This window comes from Coregonus lavaretus, assembly GCF_964263955.1.
Source record: "Coregonus lavaretus genome assembly, chromosome: 6".
NCBI lineage: Eukaryota > Metazoa > Chordata > Actinopteri > Salmoniformes > Salmonidae > Coregonus > Coregonus lavaretus.
Window position 1 is genome coordinate 62,015,629 of NC_139993.1, and position 13,933 is coordinate 62,029,561.

The 13,933-nt window shown below is 46.5% G+C and overlaps 1 protein-coding gene across 1 annotated transcript in view; it reads right to left on the reverse strand.

The window, feature by feature from the left end:
* The window catches only part of LOC311131101 (anosmin-1-like), a gene marked incomplete at its 3' end in the record, with an annotated part of 145,612 nt that overhangs the window by 51,070 nt on the left and 80,609 nt on the right, over positions 1–13,933 (reverse strand). The window lies entirely within an intron of this gene.

Here is a 13,933-nt window from a genome sequence, read left to right on the forward strand (position 1 = left end):
AGCCAGCAGCACAGCAGGGCTCTGCCCTGCAAGCTTACAAATGTGGATGGCACCCTGTAAACACGTCAGCTGCTGACAGTTATGGTTGGGCAGGCTCCTGTCTGTGTGCAGATGACATCACAGGGTTATAGGTAACAGGTTCTTATCTTATCTAATCCTGTAACACGCCTATAGAGGCCTTGGCTGTGAATCCATTCACACTAAGCAACTGAGCTACTGAACTACTGAACTACTGAACTACTGAGCAACTAAACTACTGAGCTACTGAGCTACTGAGCAACTGAGCTACTGAACTACTGAGCAACTAAACTACTGAGCTACTGAGCTACTGAGCAACTGAGCTACTGAACTACTGAGCAACTGAGCTACTGAACCACAGAGCTACTACTGAACTACTGAACTACTGACCTACTACTGAGCAACTGAACTACTGAACCACTGAACTACTGAGCTACTGAGCTACTGAGCTACTGAACTACTGAGCTACTGAGCTACTGAACTACTGAGCTACTACTGAGCAACTGAACTACTGAGCTACTGAGCTACTGCGCTACTGAACTACTGAGCTACTGAGCTACTGAACTACTGAGCTACTGAACTACTGAGCTACTGAACTACTGAACTACTGAACTACTGAACTACTGAACCACTGAGCTACTGAGCTACTGAGCTACTGAGCTACTGAACTACTGAACCACTGAGCTACTGAGCTACTGAGCTACTGAGCTACTGAACTACTGACCTACTACTGAGCTACTGAGCTACTGAACTACTGAACTAGTGAGCTACTGAACTACTGAGCTACTACTGAGCAACTGAACTACTGAGCTACTGAGCTACTGAACTACTGAGCTACTGAACTACTGAACTACTGAGCTACTGAACTACTGAGCTACTGAACTACTGAACCACTGAGCTACTGAACTACTGAGCTACTGAGCTACTGAACTACTGAGCTACTGAACTACTGAACCACTGAGCTACTGAGCTACTGAGCTACTGAGCTACTGAACTACTGACCTACTACTGAGCTACTGAGCTACTGAACTACTGAACTACTGAGCTACTGAACTACTGAGCTACTACTGAGCAACTGAACTACTGAGCTACTGAGCTACTGAACTACTGAGCTACTGAACTACTGAGCTACTGAACCACTGAACTACTGAGCTACTGAACTACTGAGCTACTGAGCTACTGAACCACTGAACTACTGAGCTACTGAACTACTGAGCTACTGAACCACTGAACTACAGAGCTAGTGAACTACTGAACCACTGAACTAGTACGCTACTACTGAGCTACTGATCTACTGAGCTACTGATCTACTGACCTGTTGAGCTGCTGAGCTACTGAACTACTGACCTACTACTGAACTACAGAGCTACTGAGCTACTGAGATACTGAACTACTGAGCGCTGAGCTACTGAGCGCTGAGCTACTGAGATACTGAGCTACTGAGCGTGGGCTACTGAACTACTGAGCTACTGATCGCTGAGCTACTGAACTACTGAGCTACTGAGATACTGAGCTACTGAGCTACTGAGCGCTGAGCTACTGAGATACTGAGCTACTGAGCTACTGAGCGTGGGCTACTGAACTACTGAGCTACTGAGCTACTGAGCGTGGGCTACTGAACTACTGAGCTACTGAGCGTGGGCTACTGAACTACTGAGCTACTGAGCGCTGAGCTACTGAACTACTGAGCTACTGAGCTACAGAGCTACTGAACTACTGAGTGCTGAGCTACTGAGATACTGAACTACTGAGCTACTGAACTACTGAGCGCTGAGCTACTGAGATACTGAACTACTAAGCGCTGATCTACTGAGTGCTGAGCTACTGAGCGCTGAGCTACTGAGCTACTGAACTACTGAGATACTGAACTACTGAGCGATGAGCTACTGAGCGCTGAGATACTGAGCACTGATCTACTGAGATACTGAACTACTGAGCGCTGAGCTACTGAGATACTGAGCTACTGAGCGCTGAGCTACTGAGATACTGAACTACTGAGCGCTGAGCTACTGAGATACTGAACTACTGAGCGCTGAGCTACTGAGATACTGAACTACTGAGATACTGAACTACTGAGTGCTGAGCTACTGAGATACTGAACTACTGAGCGCTGATCTACTGAGCTACTGAGATGCTGATCTACTGAGCGCTGAGCTACTGAGATACTGATCTACTGAGATACTGATCTACTGATCTACTGAGATACTGAGATACTGAGCTACTGACCGCTGAGCTACTGAACTACTGAGATACTGATCTACTGAGCGGTGAGCTACTGAGATACTGAACTACTGAACTACTGAGATACTGAACTACTGAGCGCTGAGCTACTGAGATACTGAACTACTGAGCGCTGATCTACTGAGATACTGAACTACTGAGTGCTGAGCTACTGAGATACTGATCTACTGAGATACTGATCTACTGAAATACTGATCTACTGAGATACTGAACTACTGAGCGCTGAGCTACTGAGATACTGAACTACTGAGCGCTGAGCTACTGAGATACTGAACTACTGAGCGCTGAGCTACTGAGATACTGAACTACTGAGATACTGAGATACTGAGATCCTGAACTACTGAGCGCTGAGCTACTGAGATACTGAACTACTGAGATACAGAACTACTGAGCACTGAACTACTGAGATACTGAACTACTGAGCACTGATCTACTGAGATACTGAGATACTGAGCGCTGAGCTACTGAGCTACTGAGCTACTGAGATACTGATCTACTGAGATACTGAACAACTGAGCGCTGAGCTACTGAGATACTGAACTCCTGAGCGCTGAGCTACTGAGCGCTGAGCTACTGAGATACTGAGCTACTGAGCGTGGGCTACTGAACTACTGAGCTACTGATCGCTGAGCTACTGAACTACTGAGCTACTGAGATACTGAGCTACTGAGCTACTGAGCGCTGAGCTACTGAGATACTGAGCTACTGAGCGTGGGCTACTGAACTACTGAGCTACTGAGCTACTGAGCGTGGGCTACTGAACTACTGAGCTACTGAGCGTGGGCTACTGAACTACTGAGCTACTGAGCGCTGAGCTACTGAACTACTGAGCTACTGAGCTACAGAGCTACTGAACTACTGAGTGCTGAGCTACTGAGATACTGAACTACTGAGCTACTGAACTACTGAGCGCTGAGCTACTGAGATACTGAACTACTAAGCGCTGATCTACTGAGTGCTGAGCTACTGAGCGCTGAGCTACTGAGCTACTGAACTACTGAGATACTGAACTACTGAGCGATGAGCTACTGAGCGCTGAGATACTGAGCACTGATCTACTGAGATACTGAACTACTGAGCGCTGAGCTACTGAGATACTGAGCTACTGAGCGCTGAGCTACTGAGATACTGAACTACTGAGCGCTGAGCTACTGAGATACTGAACTACTGAGCGCTGAGCTACTGAGATACTGAACTACTGAGATACTGAGCTACTGAGCTACTGAGCGTGGGCTACTGAACTACTGAGCTACTGAGCTACTGAGCGTGGGCTACTGAACTACTGAGCTACTGAGCGTGGGCTACTGAACTACTGAGCTACTGAGCGCTGAGCTACTGAACTACTGAGCTACTGAGCTACAGAGCTACTGAACTACTGAGTGCTGAGCTACTGAGATACTGAACTACTGAGCTACTGAACTACTGAGCGCTGAGCTACTGAGATACTGAACTACTAAGCGCTGATCTACTGAGTGCTGAGCTACTGAGCGCTGAGCTACTGAGCTACTGAACTACTGAGATACTGAACTACTGAGCGATGAGCTACTGAGCGCTGAGATACTGAGCACTGATCTACTGAGATACTGAACTACTGAGCGCTGAGCTACTGAGATACTGAGCTACTGAGCGCTGAGCTACTGAGATACTGAACTACTGAGCGCTGAGCTACTGAGATACTGAACTACTGAGCGCTGAGCTACTGAGATACTGAACTACTGAGATACTGAACTACTGAGTGCTGAGCTACTGAGATACTGAACTACTGAGCGCTGATCTACTGAGCTACTGAGATGCTGATCTACTGAGCGCTGAGCTACTGAGATACTGATCTACTGAGATACTGATCTACTGATCTACTGAGATACTGAGATACTGAGCTACTGACCGCTGAGCTACTGAACTACTGAGATACTGATCTACTGAGCGGTGAGCTACTGAGATACTGAACTACTGAACTACTGATATACTGAACTACTGAGCGCTGAGCTACTGAGATACTGAACTACTGAGCGCTGATCTACTGAGATACTGAACTACTGAGTGCTGAGCTACTGAGATACTGATCTACTGAGATACTGATCTACTGAAATACTGATCTACTGAGATACTGAACTACTGAGCGCTGAGCTACTGAGATACTGAACTACTGAGCGCTGAGCTACTGAGATACTGAACTACTGAGCGCTGAGCTACTGAGATACTGAACTACTGAGATACTGAGATCCTGAACTACTGAGCGCTGAGCTACTGAGATACTGAACTACTGAGATACAGAACTACTGAGCACTGAACTACTGAGATACTGAACTACTGAGCACTGATCTACTGAGATACTGAGATACTGAGCGCTGAGCTACTGAGCTACTGAGCTACTGAGATACTGATCTACTGAGATACTGAACAACTGAGCGCTGAGCTACTGAGATACTGAACTCCTGAGCGCTGAGCTACTGAGCGCTGAGCTACTGAGATACTGAGCTACTGAGCGTGGGCTACTGAACTACTGAGCTACTGATCGCTGAGCTACTGAACTACTGAGCTACTGAGATACTGAGCTACTGAGCTACTGAGCGCTGAGCTACTGAGATACTGAGCTACTGAGCTACTGAGCGTGGGCTACTGAACTACTGAGCTACTGAGCTACTGAGCGTGGGCTACTGAACTACTGAGCTACTGAGCGTGGGCTACTGAACTACTGAGCTACTGAGCGCTGAGCTACTGAACTACTGAGCTACTGAGCTACAGAGCTACTGAACTACTGAGTGCTGAGCTACTGAGATACTGAACTACTGAGCTACTGAACTACTGAGCGCTGAGCTACTGAGATACTGAACTACTAAGCGCTGATCTACTGAGTGCTGAGCTACTGAGCGCTGAGCTACTGAGCTACTGAACTACTGAGATACTGAACTACTGAGCGATGAGCTACTGAGCGCTGAGATACTGAGCACTGATCTACTGAGATACTGAACTACTGAGCGCTGAGCTACTGAGATACTGAGCTACTGAGCGCTGAGCTACTGAGATACTGAACTACTGAGCGCTGAGCTACTGAGATACTGAACTACTGAGCGCTGAGCTACTGAGATACTGAACTACTGAGATACTGAACTACTGAGTGCTGAGCTACTGAGATACTGAACTACTGAGCGCTGATCTACTGAGCTACTGAGATGCTGATCTACTGAGCGCTGAGCTACTGAGATACTGATCTACTGAGATACTGATCTACTGATCTACTGAGATACTGAGATACTGAGCTACTGACCGCTGAGCTACTGAACTACTGAGATACTGATCTACTGAGCGGTGAGCTACTGAGATACTGAACTACTGAACTACTGAGATACTGAACTACTGAGCGCTGAGCTACTGAGATACTGAACTACTGAGCGCTGATCTACTGAGATACTGAACTACTGAGCGCTGAGCTACTGAGATACTGAACTACTGAGATACTGAACTACTGAGTGCTGAGCTACTGAGATACTGAACTACTGAGCGCTGATCTACTGAGCTACTGAGATGCTGATCTACTGAGCGCTGAGCTACTGAGATACTGATCTACTGAGATACTGATCTACTGATCTACTGAGATACTGAGATACTGAGCTACTGACCGCTGAGCTACTGAACTACTGAGATACTGATCTACTGAGCGGTGAGCTACTGAGATACTGAACTACTGAACTACTGAGATACTGAACTACTGAGCGCTGAGCTACTGAGATACTGAACTACTGAGCGCTGATCTACTGAGATACTGAACTACTGAGTGCTGAGCTACTGAGATACTGATCTACTGAGATACTGATCTACTGAAATACTGATCTACTGAGATACTGAACTACTGAGCGCTGAGCTACTGAGATACTGAACTACTGAGCGCTGAGCTACTGAGATACTGAACTACTGAGCGCTGAGCTACTGAGATACTGAACTACTGAGATACTGAGATACTGAGATCCTGAACTACTGAGCGCTGAGCTACTGAGATACTGAACTACTGAGATACAGAACTACTGAGCACTGAACTACTGAGATACTGAACTACTGAGCACTGATCTACTGAGATACTGAGATACTGAGCGCTGAGCTACTGAGCTACTGAGCTACTGAGATACTGATCTACTGAGATACTGAACAACTGAGCGCTGAGCTACTGAGATACTGAACTCCTGAGCGCTGAGCTACTGAGCGCTGAGCTACTGAGATACTGAGCTACTGAGCGTGGGCTACTGAACTACTGAGCTACTGATCGCTGAGCTACTGAACTACTGAGCTACTGAGATACTGAGCTACTGAGCTACTGAGCGCTGAGCTACTGAGATACTGAGCTACTGAGCTACTGAGCGTGGGCTACTGAACTACTGAGCTACTGAGCTACTGAGCGTGGGCTACTGAACTACTGAGCTACTGAGCGTGGGCTACTGAACTACTGAGCTACTGAGCGCTGAGCTACTGAACTACTGAGCTACTGAGCTACAGAGCTACTGAACTACTGAGTGCTGAGCTACTGAGATACTGAACTACTGAGCTACTGACCTACTGAGCGCTGAGCTACTGAGATACTGAACTACTAAGCGCTGATCTACTGAGTGCTGAGCTACTGAGCGCTGAGCTACTGAGCTACTGAACTACTGAGATACTGAACTACTGAGCGATGAGCTACTGAGCGCTGAGATACTGAGCACTGATCTACTGAGATACTGAACTACTGAGCGCTGAGCTACTGAGATACTGAGCTACTGAGCGCTGAGCTACTGAGATACTGAACTACTGAGCGCTGAGCTACTGAGATACTGAACTACTGAGCGCTGAGCTACTGAGATACTGAACTACTGAGATACTGAACTACTGAGTGCTGAGCTACTGAGATACTGAACTACTGAGCGCTGATCTACTGAGCTACTGAGATGCTGATCTACTGAGCGCTGAGCTACTGAGATACTGATCTACTGAGATACTGATCTACTGATCTACTGAGATACTGAGATACTGAGCTACTGACCGCTGAGCTACTGAACTACTGAGATACTGATCTACTGAGCGGTGAGCTACTGAGATACTGAACTACTGAACTACTGAGATACTGAACTACTGAGCGCTGAGCTACTGAGATACTGAACTACTGAGCGCTGATCTACTGAGATACTGAACTACTGAGTGCTGAGCTACTGAGATACTGATCTACTGAGATACTGATCTACTGAAATACTGATCTACTGAGATACTGAACTACTGAGCGCTGAGCTACTGAGATACTGAACTACTGAGCGCTGAGCTACTGAGATACTGAACTACTGAGATACTGAGATACTGAGATCCTGAACTACTGAGCGCTGAGCTACTGAGATACTGAACTACTGAGATACAGAACTACTGAGCACTGAACTACTGAGATACTGAACTACTGAGCACTGATCTACTGAGATACTGAGATACTGAGCGCTGAGCTACTGAGCTACTGAGCTACTGAGATACTGATCTACTGAGATACTGAACAACTGAGCGCTGAGCTACTGAGATACTGAACTCCTGAGCGCTGAGCTACTGAGCGCTGAGCTACTGAGATACTGAGCTACTGAGCGTGGGCTACTGAACTACTGAGCTACTGATCGCTGAGCTACTGAACTACTGAGCTACTGAGATACTGAGCTACTGAGCTACTGAGCGCTGAGCTACTGAGATACTGAGCTACTGAGCTACTGAGCGTGGGCTACTGAACTACTGAGCTACTGAGCTACTGAGCGTGGGCTACTGAACTACTGAGCTACTGAGCGTGGGCTACTGAACTACTGAGCTACTGAGCGCTGAGCTACTGAACTACTGAGCTACTGAGCTACAGAGCTACTGAACTACTGAGTGCTGAGCTACTGAGATACTGAACTACTGAGCTACTGAACTACTGAGCGCTGAGCTACTGAGATACTGAACTACTAAGCGCTGATCTACTGAGTGCTGAGCTACTGAGCGCTGAGCTACTGAGCTACTGAACTACTGAGATACTGAACTACTGAGCGATGAGCTACTGAGCGCTGAGATACTGAGCACTGATCTACTGAGATACTGAACTACTGAGCGCTGAGCTACTGAGATACTGAGCTACTGAGCGCTGAGCTACTGAGATACTGAACTACTGAGCGCTGAGCTACTGAGATACTGAACTACTGAGCGCTGAGCTACTGAGATACTGAACTACTGAGATACTGAACTACTGAGTGCTGAGCTACTGAGATACTGAACTACTGAGCGCTGATCTACTGAGCTACTGAGATGCTGATCTACTGAGCGCTGAGCTACTGAGATACTGATCTACTGAGATACTGATCTACTGATCTACTGAGATACTGAGATACTGAGCTACTGACCGCTGAGCTACTGAACTACTGAGATACTGATCTACTGAGCGGTGAGCTACTGAGATACTGAACTACTGAACTACTGAGATACTGAACTACTGAGCGCTGAGCTACTGAGATACTGAACTACTGAGCGCTGATCTACTGAGATACTGAACTACTGAGTGCTGAGCTACTGAGATACTGATCTACTGAGATACTGATCTACTGAAATACTGATCTACTGAGATACTGAACTACTGAGCGCTGAGCTACTGAGATACTGAACTACTGAGCGCTGAGCTACTGAGATACTGAACTACTGAGCGCTGAGCTACTGAGATACTGAACTACTGAGATACTGAGATACTGAGATCCTGAACTACTGAGCGCTGAGCTACTGAGATACTGAACTACTGAGATACAGAACTACTGAGCACTGAACTACTGAGATACTGAACTACTGAGCACTGATCTACTGAGATACTGAGATACTGAGCGCTGAGCTACTGAGCTACTGAGCTACTGAGATACTGATCTACTGAGATACTGAACAACTGAGCGCTGAGCTACTGAGATACTGAACTCCTGAGCGCTGAGCTACTGAGATACTGAGCTACTGAGCGTGGGCTACTGAGCTACTGAGCTACTGATCGCTGAGCTACTGAACTACTGAGCTACTGAGATACTGAGCTACTGAGCTACTGAGCGCTGAGCTACTGAGATACTGAGCTACTGAGCTACTGAGCGTGGGCTACTGAACTACTGAGCTACTGAGCTACTGAGCGTGGGCTACTGAACTACTGAGCTACTGAGCGTGGGCTACTGAACTACTGAGCTACTGAGCGCTGAGCTACTGAACTACTGAGCTACTGAGCTACAGAGCTACTGAACTACTGAGTGCTGAGCTACTGAGATACTGAACTACTGAGCTACTGAACTACTGAGCGCTGAGCTACTGAGATACTGAACTACTAAGCGCTGATCTACTGAGTGCTGAGCTACTGAGCGCTGAGCTACTGAGCTACTGAACTACTGAGATACTGAACTACTGAGCGATGAGCTACTGAGCGCTGAGATACTGAGCACTGATCTACTGAGATACTGAACTACTGAGCGCTGAGCTACTGAGATACTGAGCTACTGAGCGCTGAGCTACTGAGATACTGAACTACTGAGCGCTGAGCTACTGAGATACTGAACTACTGAGCGCTGAGCTACTGAGATACTGAACTACTGAGATACTGAACTACTGAGTGCTGAGCTACTGAGATACTGAACTACTGAGCGCTGATCTACTGAGCTACTGAGATGCTGATCTACTGAGCGCTGAGCTACTGAGATACTGATCTACTGAGATACTGATCTACTGATCTACTGAGATACTGAGATACTGAGCTACTGACCGCTGAGCTACTGAACTACTGAGATACTGATCTACTGAGCGGTGAGCTACTGAGATACTGAACTACTGAACTACTGAGATACTGAACTACTGAGCGCTGAGCTACTGAGATACTGAACTACTGAGCGCTGATCTACTGAGATACTGAACTACTGAGTGCTGAGCTACTGAGATACTGATCTACTGAGATACTGATCTACTGAAATACTGATCTACTGAGATACTGAACTACTGAGCGCTGAGCTACTGAGATACTGAACTACTGAGCGCTGAGCTACTGAGATACTGAACTACTGAGCGCTGAGCTACTGAGATACTGAACTACTGAGATACTGAGATACTGAGATCCTGAACTACTGAGCGCTGAGCTACTGAGATACTGAACTACTGAGATACAGAACTACTGAGCACTGAACTACTGAGATACTGAACTACTGAGCACTGATCTACTGAGATACTGAGATACTGAGCGCTGAGCTACTGAGCTACTGAGCTACTGAGATACTGATCTACTGAGATACTGAACAACTGAGCGCTGAGCTACTGAGATACTGAACTCCTGAGCGCTGAGCTACTGAGATACTGAGCTACTGAGCGTGGGCTACTGAGCTACTGAGCTACTGATCGCTGAGCTACTGAACTACTGAGCTACTGAGATACTGAGCTACTGAGCTACTGAGCGCTGAGCTACTGAGATACTGAGCTACTGAGCTACTGAGCGTGGGCTACTGAACTACTGAGCTACTGAGCTACTGAGCGTGGGCTACTGAACTACTGAGCTACTGAGCGTGGGCTACTGAACTACTGAGCTACTGAGCGCTGAGCTACTGAACTACTGAGCTACTGAGCTACAGAGCTACTGAACTACTGAGTGCTGAGCTACTGAGATACTGAACTACTGAGCTACTGAACTACTGAGCGCTGAGCTACTGAGATACTGAACTACTAAGCGCTGATCTACTGAGTGCTGAGCTACTGAGCGCTGAGCTACTGAGCTACTGAACTACTGAGATACTGAACTACTGAGCGATGAGCTACTGAGCGCTGAGATACTGAGCACTGATCTACTGAGATACTGAACTACTGAGCGCTGAGCTACTGAGATACTGAGCTACTGAGCGCTGAGCTACTGAGATACTGAACTACTGAGCGCTGAGCTACTGAGATACTGAACTACTGAGCGCTGAGCTACTGAGATACTGAACTACTGAGATACTGAACTACTGAGTGCTGAGCTACTGAGATACTGAACTACTGAGCGCTGATCTACTGAGCTACTGAGATACTGATCTACTGAGCGCTGAGCTACTGAGATACTGATCTACTGAGATACTGATCTACTGATCTACTGAGATACTGAGATACTGAGCTACTGACCGCTGAGCTACTGAACTACTGAGATACTGATCTACTGAGCGGTGAGCTACTGAGATACTGAACTACTGAACTACTGAGATACTGAACTACTGAGCGCTGAGCTACTGAGATACTGAACTACTGAGCGCTGAGCTACTGAGATACTGAACTACTGAGCGCTGAGCTACTGAGATACTGAACTACTGAGCGCTGAGCTACTGAGATACTGAACTACTGAGCGCTGAGCTACTGAGATACTGAACTACTGAGATACTGAGATACTGAGATACTGAACTACTGAGCGCTGAGCTACTGAGATACTGAACTACTGAGATACAGAACTACTGAGCGCTGAGCTACTGAGATACTGAACTACTGAGATACAGAACTACTGAGCACTGAACTACTGAGATACTGAACTACTGAGCACTGATCTACTGAGATACTGAGATACTGAGCGCTGAGCTACTGAGCTACTGAGCTACTGAGATACTGATCTACTGAGATACTGAACAACTGAGCGCTGAGCTACTGAGATACTGAACTCCTGAGTGCTGAGCTACTGAGATACTGAACTACTGAGCGCTGAGCTACTGAGATACTGAACTACTGAGCGCTGAGCTACTTAGAATGAGTGAAGTGAGTTTGGAACAACTGAATGTATGCGTCTTAGAAGTCGTTTTCACATACAAAATGTATATGTCCGAACTCAGAATCAAATATGCTTCCCAAAAATAGCATGATTGCTGTGGTAGTATGTTTATTTTGATTGATTTTCCGCATTCATCTGAGTGCCATCAGGTAGCCTGATTTCAGCTGTGTCCATGTAAACAGGATTATTAGGGAAATCATTATTCTTGCAAAGCATGTAAACGGTTTAATGAAACTATCCACAATAATCGCATTATTGTGTGCATGTAACCGTACTCATTTACACATCCAGCCCAAAGCGGGAGATTTAAAAGACTTAGTAGTCGCCAAAGTTCCTGAGCATGTCTTTAATGTGTAATATCTATAAAGAGACGGTCCCATTGGCACAGTAGCTTAATCAGAACAAGGACATAAGGAATCCTAGGTTTTTCTCATCCTACAAAGAGCGTTTTGTGTGTGTGTGTTGTGTGTGTGTTGTGTTGTGTGTGTGTGCGAGTCCTAATCCATTGAGCTGCCTTGCCCCCCCTGGCCTGCCCCCGTCGTAGTCGGTCGGTGTGGTTCTTTAAAACAAACGACAGAATATTGAGCCATCTGTTGTGTATCATCTGACGGATCGCTCAGGCATCTGCCACCATCCATTCCCCTTCTTCCCTCTCCTCTCCTCTCCTCTCCTCTCCTCTCCTCTCCTCTCCTCTCCTCTCCTCTCCTCTCCTCTCCTCTCCTCTCCTCTCCTCTCCTCTCCTCTCCTCTCCTCTCCTCTCCTCTCCTCTCCTCTCCTCTCCTCTCCTCTTCTCTTCTCCAGGACAGACAGCTCTTACTTGGCTGAACTCTCCACAGCCAGGTCTGCCATACTGAAAGGCATCTGACTCTCAGAGAGGGGGAGGAGAGAGAAGAGAGAGAGAGAGAGAGAGAGAAATGAAAGAGATTTTTAAAAAATGTTTTAATGGAGAGGGGAAGAGAGAGAGAACAAGAGGGCAGGTCTGATCTGGTTCTCATTCCCATATAAACCTGTTTTGTACCGGTGTAAGTCTCATTATGCTCCATTTGTGTCTTATTTGACATGGTGTACATGTTTACAACATCACAGATGTGACTGGGCAGCTCCGTGATCTAAACTGAGGGATCTGTCCCCCTTTAATGAATTGAGCAGTGCCAAAATACAAAAATACTTGTGCAGTGGAGGCTGCTGAGGGGAGAACAGCTCATAGTAATGGCTGGAATGGAGTCAATGGAATGCTATCAACCACATATGTTTGATACCATTCCATTGACGCCATTCCAGCCATTATTATGAGCTGTCCTCTCCTCAGCAGCCTCCACTGAACTTCAGCTATATTGGCCCCTTGCATGTGATGTCCTGCAGTGCTTGTTGTCTATAGCCGTGCCTCTGTATTGTTTTTAAACACAAAAGTAGTCAATTAAATTCTGGAGTTATTTACAAAACAGCACCAACAGTGACCGGCAATATTTCCCAATCTGTGATCCAGAGAGATGTAACATCACAGTATCGATTACCACCAGTTGGGGAATGTGTGTGTAGTTATTTTGCCCTGCTAATCACACTGTTATGGGTCAGTGATGAGCATTAGAGCTGAGGGTCAAAGTGCACAGAGCTGTCATAGTGGGTGTCCTGTCCGGTTCATTCCTTGGCATTCTAGATTTAGAATGGATGAAGGAGACATTTCCATTCCAAGCTATATGCCATGGTAGAAATGCTGCGATGGTTACGATACCCGTAGCCTAACAAAATCTTTTAAAAAAATGCTTCAACTATACACTCAAGAAGAGCACATCAATCTCAAGTATGATCGGAACATCCTAAGTAAGTTCTGCCTATAAACACATGTCAACTGCAGTGTGTACAGCTGCATATACTTACTTGCACTTAGATAATACACAATAACTGTTTCCCTATGGAGAG